The sequence below is a fragment of the Arvicanthis niloticus genome, chromosome 2 (assembly GCF_011762505.2).
Source record: "Arvicanthis niloticus isolate mArvNil1 chromosome 2, mArvNil1.pat.X, whole genome shotgun sequence".
NCBI lineage: Eukaryota > Metazoa > Chordata > Mammalia > Rodentia > Muridae > Arvicanthis > Arvicanthis niloticus.
The window spans coordinates 31,327,972-31,342,909 of record NC_047659.1 but is presented as its reverse complement, the minus strand read 5'-3'; the positions used below and the strand labels follow the sequence as shown (position 1 = coordinate 31,342,909).

At 39.1% G+C, this 14,938-nt stretch overlaps 1 protein-coding gene across 4 annotated transcripts in view; it reads right to left on the bottom strand.

Annotated features, from left to right (window-relative positions):
• The window catches only part of Galnt13 (polypeptide N-acetylgalactosaminyltransferase 13), a 592,950-nt gene extending 578,663 nt beyond the window's left edge, over positions 1-14,287 (bottom strand). For 3 of the 4 annotated variants that reach the window (XM_034495196.2, XM_076928753.1, XM_034495195.2), the window contains exon 1: positions 13,954-14,277. The gene's annotated coding sequence lies outside the window, so the exon portion shown is untranslated. Of the gene's footprint in view, positions 1-13,953 lie in introns of all 4 variants that reach the window. The other variant, XM_034495197.2, reaches the window with a different exon arrangement.
• Between the last annotated feature and the right edge of the window lie 651 nt (positions 14,288-14,938).

The following is a 14,938-nucleotide window of genomic DNA, read 5'->3' as shown; positions in this document are numbered from 1 at the left end:
GAACGGGAGGGAGGGAGAGAAGGGGAGGGAGGGAGGGAAGGGGAGGGAGGGAGGGAAGGGGAGGGAGGGAGGGAGGGAAGGGGAGGGAGGGAGGGAGGGAGATGGAGGGACAGAAGGGAGAAGAGAAAGGAAAAAAGAAAAGAGAGAACCTTGAGAGGGAGGGAAGGAAGGAAAAAGTGAAATAAGAGAAAAGGAAAAGAAAAAAAGGCACAGTAGTAGCCTTTGGAGAAACATATGACCATGAATAAAGAGACAGGGAGAGACAGGAAGAGACAGAACAATGAAGAACCTACTGGTATTACTAACTTCCAAAGACCTTTCCTGATTTTATTAGATTTCAAAGCACTGAATGTTAAATAAAACAAAATTATTCAAAAATAAAATAAACATCAACAGTTAACTTTCAGAGGGTTTTCATAATATAAAATTATGACAGGAGGTATAATATTTTGGCAGACAAGGACAGCCATACAAGAAGATGAATCAATTGTCTGTCTGGGGACTAATGTAACATTGGCTGAAAATAGTTAACCTCACACAAAATGTCCAGACAGTGTAAGAGTTATTACTTTATTTCAAATATTTTTTAAGTAGAAATTCTTCCAAAGTTATTGAAGCTTACAATGAAACTTCTTAGTAGCTTTTAAAATATGGAAAGGCAACACAGAACAGATTAGGAGGCAGTCAGAGCTCAGAGGGAATGGAAACCAGGGTCTTAATATTATAATTTCAGCAACGTTAGAAAAATATTTCAATTCCAATGAGAAAAAATAAATGGTCAAATAATGTCATTAATTAGAATATGAAGATTTCACAACATTGATGTGGTTTAAATATGCTTGGCCAAGGGAGTGGCACTATCCAGAGGTGTGGCCTTGTTGGAGGAAGTATGTTGTAGTGGGCATGGGCTTCAAGAGCCTCTCCTAGCTGCTTGGAAGCCAGTCTTCTGTCTACATCTTAATGGAGATATAGAAGTCTCAGCTCCTCCAGCTCCACATCAGCCTGGACACTGCCATGCTCTCTCCTTGACAATAATGGATTGAACCTCTGAACCTGTAAGCCAGGCTCAATTTAGAAAAGCATAATGCGATGTATTTCTTCACTGGCTTGGTTTACAAAACGTCTTCATTAAATGTTTTTGAAGTTGAGAAAGTTGCAGGTTATAGTAAAAAAATTAGTTCTGCTACATTTCAACATTCTGGAAATAATTTAGAAATAAATCAAAAACAGCATGAAACATCATTAGATTCCCACCAGCAGTTTATTAATTTACGTATAATTATCATTTGCACAAATTATTGTGAAGGAAATGACAAACTATCCCTGCTCAAAACAACATATTTTCTTCCTATGATAAGAAAAGAGAATTAGAATTCAAATATATCTAAGTGACAAATGAATCTCAATTTGTTATTTCAAACTTTGCTTTATTTTATATTAAGGAAACAAAGTCCACAATTAAATGTCTACAAATATATTCAAAAACAAGCCTACATCACACACAAGGAATGAAGTCTGTGTCTCTGAAGAATGAAAACACCTGCTTCATCATCTTGATTCAGAGAGGAAGGCTAAAATGACTCTAAGTCTTGAATTTTCACTAATTTTTCATGGGCAAATACACAAAAAGTTTTGTCTTCAAATTTCTGAAAATAACACCCATAGTAGCAAGCAATACAGTCAAAGCTGATCAGAAAATGAAGGGATATTGATGGCTTCACAATCTTAACCAAGAACTCCTAACAAAAATCAGCCGTGACTTTGAGAGTTCCCTAATAGTGTGAAGATTCTTATAATATGGCTTTCAAAATAGCTGCTCTTTTTGTCCCAAAGGTCATTTCAGTATCATGCATATGTGCAATGTATAAAAGACTCTAGCAGTCGCCAAAGTGAATGCATGTTTGACTTCATTTTTTTTCTCTTCTCACAATCATTTTTTTCTCTTCTCAATAAATTTCTAAGTATTTCACTAATACAGCTTTACTGTTTCTCTTTCACTTGGCTCCAATCCTGTTCTTAACTCCAATTTATTTATTGTTACCCAGAACTCAAGTTTGGAGTAGCTTCATACAATGAGTCTTTCAGGTCTGAGAACTTTATTTTAGAAATTGATTAAGCAAGTCAGATTTACTGGGCGTCAGTCACACTAAATGACAGGGGACAACCTGTGAAAGAGAAGCATCTGTAACAACAGCATACTTACAAAGCAGTCACTATGTACAAAACACAGCAACCAGTATATGACACATGCTGCAGCCTCAACCCTATTGCAGTTGAAATTACTAAGATGAACATACACATCTCACAGTGTTGACAGAACTAAGGTAACAGTAGATAAAGCACTCAAAGAAACCTTGGTACCCAATCTATATTTTATGCTGACTATACAACTGCACTTTATCATTCGATTGTCATAATTTTTCATCTGTTTGTGAGATTCCAGATGCTATAGTCTCAAACTCAAGTCATTACTTCTAATTGTGTGGTACTGTTGCTGCACATAGCTTGACTTTCAGAATTTTCTTTTCCTAAAATCAATTACTCATTATGCTGAAAGGTGTTATATTTAATTGCAAAAAAATTCACAAAAAAACAAACAAACAAACCAAACAAAACAAAAGAAAAAATGCCTCAATGCATTCTTGATTATCAAGGCACATGAAAGGACCAAGATCTGTTACTCTCCCCTAAGTCACTATCTCAAAATCTGGCAGGACAGAGGCCAACAGGTTCTAATCATCCTTGTACACAGGAGCCAGGTTTTCAATATGTCTTGTTGTTCATTCGTTTTTTCTCCCTATCCTGCTACATCACAAAATGCTTGAATGCATATAAGGATTATAGTAAAGTTACATTTTGTTCTTGTATGTCTATATTTTTTATGCAACATTTACTCAAAGGTAAAGAAAACTAACTAAAAAAAAAAAAAAAAAAAAAAAAAAAAAAAAAAAAAAAAAAAAAAAAAAAAACAAAGCAATTCATTTATTCTAATCATTCTCCCCCTTACATTTTGATCTCACACTACAATGGGACCTGTATGCTTGTGTGCTCACTGAAGTCTTTACAGTTTCCAAGTGCTAAAGCATGGGCTGAAGAGATGGTTCAGCCATTAAGAGTGCCAACTGCTCTTCCAGAGGTCCTGAGTTCAATTCCCAGCAACCATATGGTGACTCACAATCATCTGTAATGGGATCTGACGCCCTCTTCTGATGTGTCTGAAGAGAACAACAATGTACTCATGGGACTGACTAGTGCATCTTTAAAATACTGTTTTTGATCACCAACAAAAACAAACATTAGCTCAAATGGTAAGGACAGTGAAAATTCCAAGAGCAGCTGGCGAATTAACATGGTCACAGCTTTACATGTGTGTAATGCTGACAAGGCCTTCCTCGTCCAGCAACTCTACTTCAAGTATGTGTGGATGTCAGATAATCAAAGCAGCAAGAATAAATTAATGATTCAGGTGACTAGAAAATTTTCTGCTATACTATCTATAAACCACTTCAAAATGTTGTATGTAATTACTGTTTAACACTTTTAAAATCTTCGGAAAACAGGAGTGCAATGGACCTATTAAATAATGACTTAAAGGTGCTTTGCTATATTTTTAATTAAAGGTAATTATTTTTAATTGTATAAAAATAAAACCTTAAATAATAAAAAAAAACCAACAAAAGACACTATTTGATTAATAACTACTACCAATTAAGTAAATAAAGATGCATGGGTCTGATGTAAAATGGCTATCTAAATTAGATTTAAAAAAAAAAAAACTACCAAATTACTGTTAAGACAGTAACATTCACCTTCCTAATAGTAAGCAGAAATTACAATAATTGTACATTTGTCTTGGAATTCAACATATCTAGAAAAGTTGTAATTAATTTTATTCTCAACAAAAAAGGTAGATACAGCTTCATGAAATGTATACACTTTAGAATATTAAATGATGCTGGGAATTCTAACATATGAACGATGAGGGCACTGGCATCCAAAGAATTCAAAAACTTGCTAGAAAATTCAGTAGTCGTCTTTATCAAAACTTGAACCCAATGCTGTCTTTTAAGCCCAACAATATAGTAGAAAATCAAGTGAGTATTAATATATCTGGTGAAAATGGTCACATTTCTTCACATAGTGCATTCCCTACCCAGTGCCCACCAGTATTTCTCTCTTTGTGGTGAAATCACTTTAAGTATTTATTAGCTCTACAATAAAAAATTCAAATTTAGATTAAATTCCTGAAGCTAAATGAATCAAATGAGAATCACTGGAGTTTAAGAAAATCTGGAAGGTGCATACTGAATCTTATACAAACATGAAAATAAAAAAGGCAAAAGTTTGCCCTCCCCAAAATAAACAGTTCTGAAATACTTGAAGTAAATTTTTCTGAATGATTTCAGTGTGTTCTTTACCTTACCATCCTTCTCTCTAATAGTCATCATTGGTTGTCTTCACATTTTTGTGGATTACATCATAGTTGGTTTTTCTTTTTGATAGATCTCATTTTGTACAGTTGTAATCTGTTTCACTCCATTCATCTTTCTCTAACCTCTGCGAGTATACTTTTAATATGGTGGCTCCACTCCATCTGAAGGTCATGATGACCTTTTCTTTTAGGCAGCCAAATGTCAAGGAAAAGTTGAAAATCGGAAAACCATCATTTACACTTATTTTATATTGTTCATTTAAGAGCCAATCATTTTTCCTCTGTTATTTTTTCATGTATATATTCTTTTTCTTCTGTAGATTTCAAATGTCTTTTCTTGTAACTTATCTTCCAAGAATTCTTTAAATGTTAAATGTTTATAATGTCTCCTTTTCCAAGACCCTGCTACCAACTAAGGCTCTTCCTCTTACAACAGAACTGAGTGATTTGAGGATGATGTCATCAAACTCACGCTATGTTTCTGTTCAATATACTTTGCTAGGCTTTCACCTGAAATGACTTTTTAAGAATGGTTATATCTGAAAACATTATCCTTTGTTTGGCTCTAACTATAATTTATAATGTCTCGATAAAAATGTCCATTTACTCCAACCTTGGATTTTATTAATATTTTGATAGGCTGCAAGTATCTTGGTTCATAAATTTGAGAAATTAAATTCACTCATACTTGATGTTTACATGTGTTTTCATACCTGAATTTTAATTAAAATATAATCTGTGAAGATTCACTACATTTTACTTTTTCCATCTTTTGTTGATTTTGTTATTGAGAGAATTTCTGTATTTGTAATTGTAAGTTTTTCTAAGTAAGTTTTAACGACTATCAATTTGTAGGTGTCATTTCTATATCATCCCCTTGTTTTGTATACAAAAAAAAGTTTTCTTGAGTTGCTTCAAAAATCTAAATTATAACTTCTTAGTTTAAGTATCTTACAAGATCACTTTGCAGTCCATGACATTAGTTTCATTAGTTATGCTTAGGGATGGATGATCAGGTGAGACAGAGAGGAAAAACTGGTTATAGCTTCACTTGTACATTTAATGTAGTCTCAGTGTCTGGTTTCAAATCAAGTTTCTTTTGACTAGGCTATCCTTTTTAAATGTTTCATATTTTACATATCTCCTAATATATTTTAAATTATTTATAAAATGTTTGTTAATCATTGGTATCTATCTAGTTCAAGTCACTCAGAGTCCCAACAATGAGAGGGACATTGGGTCTTACCCATAATCATGAAGCTCTTTGCAGTTGATACACACTGACCAAGGTAAAAGTCAGTTTTCTCCAAAACAATGTCACTGTATATCAACCACACTGAAACACAGACCCCATTCCCAGGAACAGGTAGCCTAAACAAAATGAATTCCATGGACTTCCATTTGTTTGAAGTTTTGTTTTGTGGACTTTCTATTGTTGTTGTTGTTGTTGTTGTTGTTGTTGTTGTTGTTGTTTTGAACTTTTTGTTTTTTTAGTCCTTGGTTGTTTATTTTGATTTTCATTTCCATGAAACTTTTTTGTTGCTTTAGTTTTTTAAAGGAGAGGAAGAAAGAACATAAAGCTGGGTGGGAGGGAGTTTCAGATGATCTTAGAGGAGTGGGAAGAAGGGAAAACATAATTAAAATACATTGCATGAAAAAAATTAATTAAAAATGGACTCTAAATAAAAGAATGAGAAAAAGCTAATGTGATTGGGCATGCATATCTGTCTGCTACTTGACAAGCTGAAGGAAGAGAATCATTGTAAGTAGTCTTAGGCCAGCCAGGATAAGGTCCAAGACAATGCGGGTTACAGAATGGGACTTTGTCACAAAAAATAATTAATTAATTAATTAATTAATTAAAGTTCAAAGAGTATAAAATGTTATTCACTTGGTACTTGAGCAAGTTTGACTAGCAGAAGACTTTCCTTTAATGTAATCTGGAACCTGATCATGAGGAGCTACAGGGTCAGAATCCTAGGGCCTTACTTCTCTCTATGTTCCTAAGACCCATCCCTCATTGCTCACTATTACTTTGTGATTCATGAGGCTTCATTAGTTTATGCTTAGGGGTGGATGATCTGGTGAGGCAGAGAGGAAAAACTTATAGCTGCATTTGCTCAGCTAATGCAGTCTCAGTATTTAATTTCTAAACTTCTTTTCTTGGCATTATTGAGCCTTGAGAGATCTTTGGCATAGTGGCTCACTCCAACGTCAGACCACTCCCCTGCTGCTTGCAAATCCCTCTGTCTTGCTTTTTCATCCACCTTATAACAGTTGAATCTGCCAACTCATGAAAGCAACAACTAGGTGAATGAGCATTCGAATTTTCATCTTAAAGTGAGTACTCGGCTATCCAAAACTACATCCAGTTACCTAAAACAAAACGAAACAATAACAATCACAAAAAAACACTATCCCTAAGATACCAAAATGAAAAAAAAAAAAAAAAAAACCCAAAGAATTCCTAATACACTAGTGTGTATCATAGCAGGCACAATGCCAATAATGTTGTTCAAAGTAAGTGCCCGCCTGCAATGATGTTAATACACACATGGTAACATTGCAATCCTGACTTCTTGGTTCTGAAATGTTTCATTCCCAGCCCTTTCAGAGGAGAAGGAAACAACAGATTAACATTCTCAAAAAAAAAAAAAAAAGAAAAGAAAAGAAAAAAAGAAAAAGGGAAGAATGAATGAATGAATGAAAGAACATCAAAGTCCAAATTATTTGATGAGAGGGTTGCAAGTCCCTTACATTTGTGGATGTTATTTTTCTTTACAGAAGGAATGGAAGTGCATCATACATGTTGTTCTACTTCAATTACAATCTTATATGGATAATAAGAATGTGTGTATTGTATGAGCAAAATGGGCCCATTGTGGCCAGCAACAGTAAATGAAGTGTCTCATAACTAGCAATTCAGTGTGTTAATTCAGCTGCACCATCCAATTACCTACAATTCATCTCAACTTAGGCACAAAAAGAAGAGTCTTTTTAAAATGTATGGCAAAAAAAAAAAAAAAAAAAAAAAAAAAAAAAAAGTCTGTTCTAAGACTTCAAGTAGGGAAATAGTATCTACTCTCTTAAGTAGAAGGGACTGTAGAACATAAATAATCAAAAATGTGCATCACAATCTATCACTACCATAAGAAAATTTTGACAAGAAGTCAATAATCTACGCTTGGTAATGAAACATAAATTGCTTGTTTTAAAAGGAAAATCTGACCAAGCAATGAGGGAACAAGCCGGTGTCAGTTGGAATTGGCATATCCTCAAATAACAGCATTCCTCCAGAGCCATAAGCCAGCCAAATGCCAAGTGACCACAGGGCCCAGGCACAGAGTTCTAAAAGTAGAAAAAGGTAATGAGATGTGAATTTAGCATCCCCGGCCTCCTGTTAAATGACCCAGATGCAAGAGTTCTCAAGTCTGTTTTGTACCTACACAGGCCAGATGATTAAACGAACAGAAGCTGCTTTTTATTTACTTGATTTGCAACACACTGAAGATTGCCAGTTTATAATTCAGCCAGCTACATAAAGAGTTACAATGCAGAGAAGAAAGATAATTTAAAGTAGGGAGAGCCGTGAAGAAGGAAAGAATGGAAAGCGAAAAGCTCTGGGGAGAAAAGAAAAATAACACTGAGAAATAATAAGCACAGTGTTTGCTATAAAAGGAAACCAGAGGCAAGCTTGTATTCTTTTTAGTAAAACCTGATCTGTGGTCAGTGGCTACATTCTCATTTGCAAATGAACTGCCAAACTGTCAAAGTAATAAAAGCCAGAAGATTCATTAAAAGTAAGGGATTTTTTTTCTTATACAGTATAAATAATTATAAATCAGAGTTGATATTCAATCAGAATAAAATACTGCATAACAACACTTGAGGAAATCTGCCATGGATTTCACAACCTTTTAAATAAAATATAAATAAATTTTAATGTAATTTAAAGAATTTGTTAGAAGTCCTTCAGGAAAATAAGCTACATCTTAGTTACTTCCATTAAATATAAATTTCTTACTTATGGGCATTCTTTACCCTAAACAAGTCAAAACAAAGAAGATTGATGTCTAAAGTTAGAGTCACAGGCCTTATGTTCAAGACTGAGGGAAACGTTTTGGTGACCTGCTCTTTTTGGACATCATCTTGGTGACATTGACTTGTAGTTAACTACAGCAAAGGAACCTCTCATTTTCATCCTCCAATCGTGTCAGCGGTCAGTGATGTGGGAACCTGAAGCCAAATCAACTGCTAGCATCCTCCCTTGGTCCACATTTTATTACACAGGATCACAACCAAAAAGAAGACGCTGGAGGTGCCATGGCTCACTGAATCACAGTTATGGCAACCGTTCAACATGTGAGTGCCTGGGGAAGCAGGGTATGATTGTGGTTCATACTGAGAAAACTTTCCAAGAACAATGTTATTCCACAGAATAAAATGTCCTGTGATGAATTTTAATCTATTAACTAAAGTTGTTAAATTAGATAAAACTTATGTGCAATAGGAAAAAAAAGGAGATGAAGCTAAATTTACTGAACTTCAATAACTATTCTTTAAAATTCAGTTCTTTCATCTCAGTCAGTGTTAAAATGTCCACCACTGTAAAACTGATTATAATATAAGTAGACATTTTAGATCATTCTTACCATGCAAAAGAAAAGATCACATGGAGTTGACATTATATTTTTCTTAATGAAAATGTCAGTTTGAGACAGAAAGAACAGGTGTCATTTTTAGCCCTAACACATATTAGCTACAAAATTTCTAGTCGGTCCATTCTTATATGGCTGTTATAAAGGTGCAATATTCTAAAATCTGCCAGGTATTTTCTTGTCATATTCTTTATAGAAAATATGTATACAATAATTTTCTATTATTTCATCAGTTATAATCCAATGTACTACTTTTAATCCCCCTCTTAGGTAAGGTGGAAAGGATCTGTTTCATGTATTTTTTGTTGCTCTCATTTTCTTTCTTCGAACTAAGGGTTTGTTCTTGATAGTCGTATAAATCTCATCCTCTTTATATGAAACTAATTATATAATAAGCCATTAAGAGGGAATTAAATCGGTCATTATGCTTCAGATCTACAAGAAGCTACATAATCATCCTCTTATGTTAAAAACCCATTTTATTAATAGCAAAAAAAGAGATTTATTGCTTATAAAAATCAAAGCAATTAATATAAGACAAGAAGCTAATTTGACATTTACAACTGTCTGTGATACCATCTAGATGTTTGTGATTTGTAGGATTCGATTGAAATTCTGTTTACTGTATCTGCTTGCCTCTTGTATTATATTCAGAACATGCTGGTGAACAGGTTAACCACACTTCTCCTTGAATGTTGTACATGAGTATAAATAAGATTTAGTGGTGATGCATTGCAGTTTAACTGAAACACTCTCAGTTAATTTTCTAGCGTATTAAAATCGTGATAGCATATACCTTGGACAGCTCCCACCCATTTACTCAGTCACTTCTTTTAAAAAATAAAGTGAAAAGGTCTGAAGGCCTAGAGATAGTTCAGAGGTTAAGAGCACTTACTGACCTTGCAGAAGGCTCTAGTGAAGTCCCCATCATTCATATCAGGCACCTCACAACCACCTGTAACCCCAGGATTACAGGATCTGTTGCAAATGTATGGCCAGCTATTTCTAAATTGATATACATAGACATTTTCCAAGACGTTTTGGATTCAATTTCACAATGGAAAACTAGATTCTTTTGAAACCTGGATCACAAGATTTTAATCAAACACTGTACCTTAATAAAAGAACTACAAATAGAAATCTAATTTATTAAAACCAGTTTATCAAGTCACACAGTGGCATAAATGTAACTGTATTCTATGGTCTCAAACATCTACTTGGTGGTGTGGAGGGAATATGTATGTGACATCAGCTTAGTGAAAATATGCTGCTTTAGGAAAGGCCACCAAAGACATTATCTAATCGATTCAGTACATACATTTGTGAATTCCCTGTATCATGGTGTTTTGCAAAGCCCAGCTGAACTTCTTTGATAAGTAGCCACACACTCACTCGGAATCAGGAATCCTGCCAGATCCCATTAGCTTTAAGATGTCTACATTTTCCTACTGACAGACACACAACCCCAAGAAGGTGATACATTGAAAGTCACAGTCAAGATTGTGTTACTATCACAGGTGTAACTTCCAGCACTACACATACCAAGACAAACCATCAAAGGACAGTGCTCTGGGAACTGTTTTTTAACCATAAACGTAATTATCATCTATTAAAAATAAGGTTGTCACTTTACATGGTGAGATTTCATTCTAGTAGTTTTGTGCTCTCAATTTGTTTCTTTTAGTACTGTTTGCCATTGCCAATTTAAAGAAGAGGAGGAAGAGGAAGAGGAGGAAGAGGAGGAAGAGGAAGAGGAAGAGGAAGAGGAGGAGGAAACTAAAAACATCTATGTTGCTTCTCACCTTCTTCCTACAATGGTCACGGTTTCATAAGCTCACACTACCAAATAAGAACCACAAGAATGCTGAATAGAAAGGCTCCCGCTGCAGCCATCACTTGTAAAAGCCAGCTTTGCAAGATGAAATGCATTTCATTCTGATAACATTGCTTGACCTGACGTGAATTCGAATTAGGTTTAACAGTTAAATGTGTAAATCAATAAGAAATTAGAAGGCTTCTCAACCAGTGTCAGAATTTCCATTTTCATCACCCTTGTTATTTTTACATACAAAATTAAGGTAAAACGATGGTATCGAGTAATTTACAAGTAATAGTATGAGGCCCAATTGCTTAAACACGCTCCTGCACAAATCCATGATAAACTGTTTGAAGTGGTGACTAGCAAGGCATCAAAAGAAGGTTGGAACAGCTCCTCATTCTAGTCGGCCTGACATATCCTCATATGTGTGTATCGTCTCGCTTCTCATAGACACTTTGAAGCCATAAAGGATCTATAAACTATTTAGGGTAAGTGATTCAGCATTCTGATTAATTTATAGCCCCCAAATGTTTTTAAGCTGATACATCTGCTATTCACATTAAAAATGAGCGTTCACCTTTGAAAATCTGAGTGAACGTATTCACACAAAATGAAGTCACATCATATTTTACTTTCAGATAGGAAGGTTGAACTTGACACCCATCAGAGCCTCTAACTTCTCCACAGAATCTGCCAAGTTAAATTGGTGCAAAGAGAGGTTAAAGTGCTCATTGGGACTGTGAGAAAGTAGCAGAGAATTCTGCCCTGAAGTCCACCCTCCTCATTCTCAACTCTCCCTTATAGAAGACTAAAAAAACAGAAGCAGAGAAGTAGAAGGAAATTTGATTCTAGGAAAAATGTTCAATAGCATAGCTGGGCAGCTTAGAATCTTGACATGACCTGCATTCAAATCCATTTACCAACAGGTTTTCATTAAAAGCTTGCTTCCCCATACTTCCAGAGTCTACATATATGGAAGCACAGGTTCCACTCTAGACGTTCTGTGTCAGAGCTAATCTACACTGGCAGCACCCTGTAATCCCTTTCTTTCCTGTCCTGTAAGTCTGGTCTGATACAAAATGCCCCTTATTAGCAAGTAGCTTACATCCTGAAATAGGATGGGCAACAAAGAAAATAATTTAAAGCATTTCGTTTGATCATGCAAGAGCAGCTAGCCAAATTCTCAGTGGAGTTGAAGGTAATCGGGGTCATTAAAAAAGGAGTTGAGAAATCCTGGTTTGTGGCAAACAAACAGGGGAAAAAATGCACCTTTCTTAAACCTTCAAAACCTGCCTTAGGCAATGGACATTCTCTAGATCCATCTATCTCTGAAGTCAAAGGAAGACGGTTTCAGTACTAAGAATCTAATTCTGCAGCAGAAGAAGATTGCAGGCAGGGAACGAATAGATTAGTAATGCCGTTGCAAAAGTTGATGAGGAAAAGGAAAGAATGTGTATGACAAAGGGAAAGAGACCCTTGGAGGAGAGAAGCCCAAAGTGAAGATCAGTAGTGTGAGCTTACTTTCCAATATTCTCAGACCAGCAGGTTTCTTTAACACTAGAGGGCATGAACAGAAACAAAAACAAAAAGCCGTGTGTGTGTGTGTGTGTGTGTGTGTGTGTGTGTGTGTGTGTGTGTTAGAGAGAGAGAGAGAGAGAGAGAGAGAGAGAGAGAGAGAGAGAGAGATTGAGATTTATTGATTTTGATTTTGAGCAAAAGATTTCTCCAAAAGCTGAGGACCCTACGGAAACCAAAAAAATGAAAAATGTCATAGGGGTGGTCCAGTACCCTTAATCCTGCAAATAAATCTGCAGGCTACTCTGGTGGCTGGTACATCTCCAGGGGACACTGCTCTCCTAGAGGCTGAGTATGAAATGGATAAGGCAGAGCTTCTTTACCGTTAGTGATGTCTTTACCTCATGAGAGCATCCACCTTTTGACATTTGCCTTGCCTTAATCCCTAAGACTCTATTTGCCCATCCACCGGAAGACTCTCCACCTGGAAATTCAGCTAAGCACAGTCCAAGGCACAGGACAGGTGAGGTGCTTTCACTCTCTCACACTGCTTTTGCTAGTCAGACCAGAAACCTCCGTGGACTAGGTTCCCATAGCGCGGCGCCCTTGAACCCCGGGTGGGAAGGATGGAGCGACACCCTCTCCGTTCTGGCCCCTGAACCTTTCATTCAGCTCCAAGGCAGCCCAGATGCAGAAAAGCTGCTTCACTCCCGCTTTCCCAAAGGCGCAAAATAAAGAGGTCTGTGCATCTGGGAGTTCCCAGACCAAGAGCATCTACAGATCAGCGGACTGCAAGCAGGGGAAGAGACAGGCAGCAAGGGGCATAAACACAGAAATGAGGGAAACACTGCACGAGCAACAAATGAAAGAAACAGTACATCAGCGACACAGTGACAGCTCAAGAAAGACCGGAGCAAACAGAATGAAAGAGAAACAGACTCAAGGATGGTGCATATGCACGGGGACCAAAAGCCTGAAAGAAAATCAGACCTACAAACTGATTCAGAGACCTACACGAGGAGAATGTGAGACTGGGAGGCTGGGGCATTGACAGAAAGAGCAAGCTGTCGAGGAAAATATCCAAGAAGCCGAGCGTGCCCCGGTGTCAAGAGTAGTAGCACCGTCAGCATCGCACCCGGGGGTGTCCGCAGCTGGGAGAGAAAGTTGCCTAGGAAGGGACGCTAAGGCACTTAAGGCACCGGAGAGCGCCCCCAGGGCGTGGATGGGGACCAGCGCAACCCAGCTCAGAGGGTAGCGGGAAAAGCCTAGAGGAGGGCGGGCGGCTGCAGAAAGTTCTGCGCCTCTCCATCCTGCTGCCGCACCTGCAGCCCCGGGCGGCGGTTCTCCCAGGTCCCGGTAGACAGATTGTCCAGATCCACCCGCGTCCCTGCCCCTACCCTGTCGGGCTTTCTGCGCCCTGCCACTCACGGGCGGGACTTTGCGGCGCCCAGCCGGACTCTCCTGCGGTCCGAGAGGGGTCCGTCCCAAACCGTCACCAAGAAGAAGACAGCGAGAGAAAAGATTGAGACCTGCTATGGTGGCTGTCGATCCCGCGGAGAGAGCTCGGCGGTCCGCGCACGGGATGCTGCCTGGATCCAGCCCCGGCCGGTGGCCGGCTGCGCGGAGAGCTGCGCTCACCTGGAGCCGTCGCCGCCGCGCGCAGCCCCGGCTCCCGCCCGCGCCCTCTCTTCACACTTCTCGGCGAACAGAGCGAGGCGGCCCCGGCCTCGGCCAGCCCCGGAGATGCTCCCTCATAGCGCGGCAGGCGGCCGCGAGGCTCCGAGAGCGCTGCCAGGAGGAGCCCAGGCCGAGGGAGGCGCAGGAGACACGGAGCGGGGCTCCTAGCACATTGTCACCTCGGCAGAGCCGCCACCGCCTGGTCACTTCGCCCCCGCCCCCTCTGCCAGGCCCTCCCCCTCCCGCAGCCCCAGCCCGGAGGCCTGTCACTGGGCTAGGATCATTTACGTAACCAGCACCCCCGGTCCTCCTCCCGCCCGGCTCCCGCTCCTCCCCGGGCTGGGGCGCTGCGCACCCGAGCGCGCTCCAGCTGCTCCCGGAGCCGCGGCTCCTGCGAGGCGCACAAGTCCCGCGATACTTGGCAGGCACGGCCCCCCAAAGCAACTGTGGGGTCGCCTCCTAGCCCGGAGAGTGTATGGACATCGCTGCCAGCCCTGACCCCCCCCAACCCCCTCTCCCCCGCACAAAGCCCAGCCGAGGTGCCCTGTGCTCGCCCCTGCGCCAGCGCCAGCGAGCATCCGAGAAGAGAACCAAGGACCTGGGTACTGCCCTCGGGGAAAGTTCCAGAAACCGCACCCTGGCGGTTGGTCAGCTCTTTGGTAGAGAGATGCAGCCAGTAACTTGGGACTTAGGCTCTGAAGCAGAAGAGATAGACAGTCTTTGGCCTCTTTTCCTTTAAGGTTTAGATTCCCTACCAGGATCCTGGGACTCAATGCCCCCCCACCCCACCCCACCCCCCGCCCCCTGAGACCTGTAGTTGAACCCTATTTCAGGGAG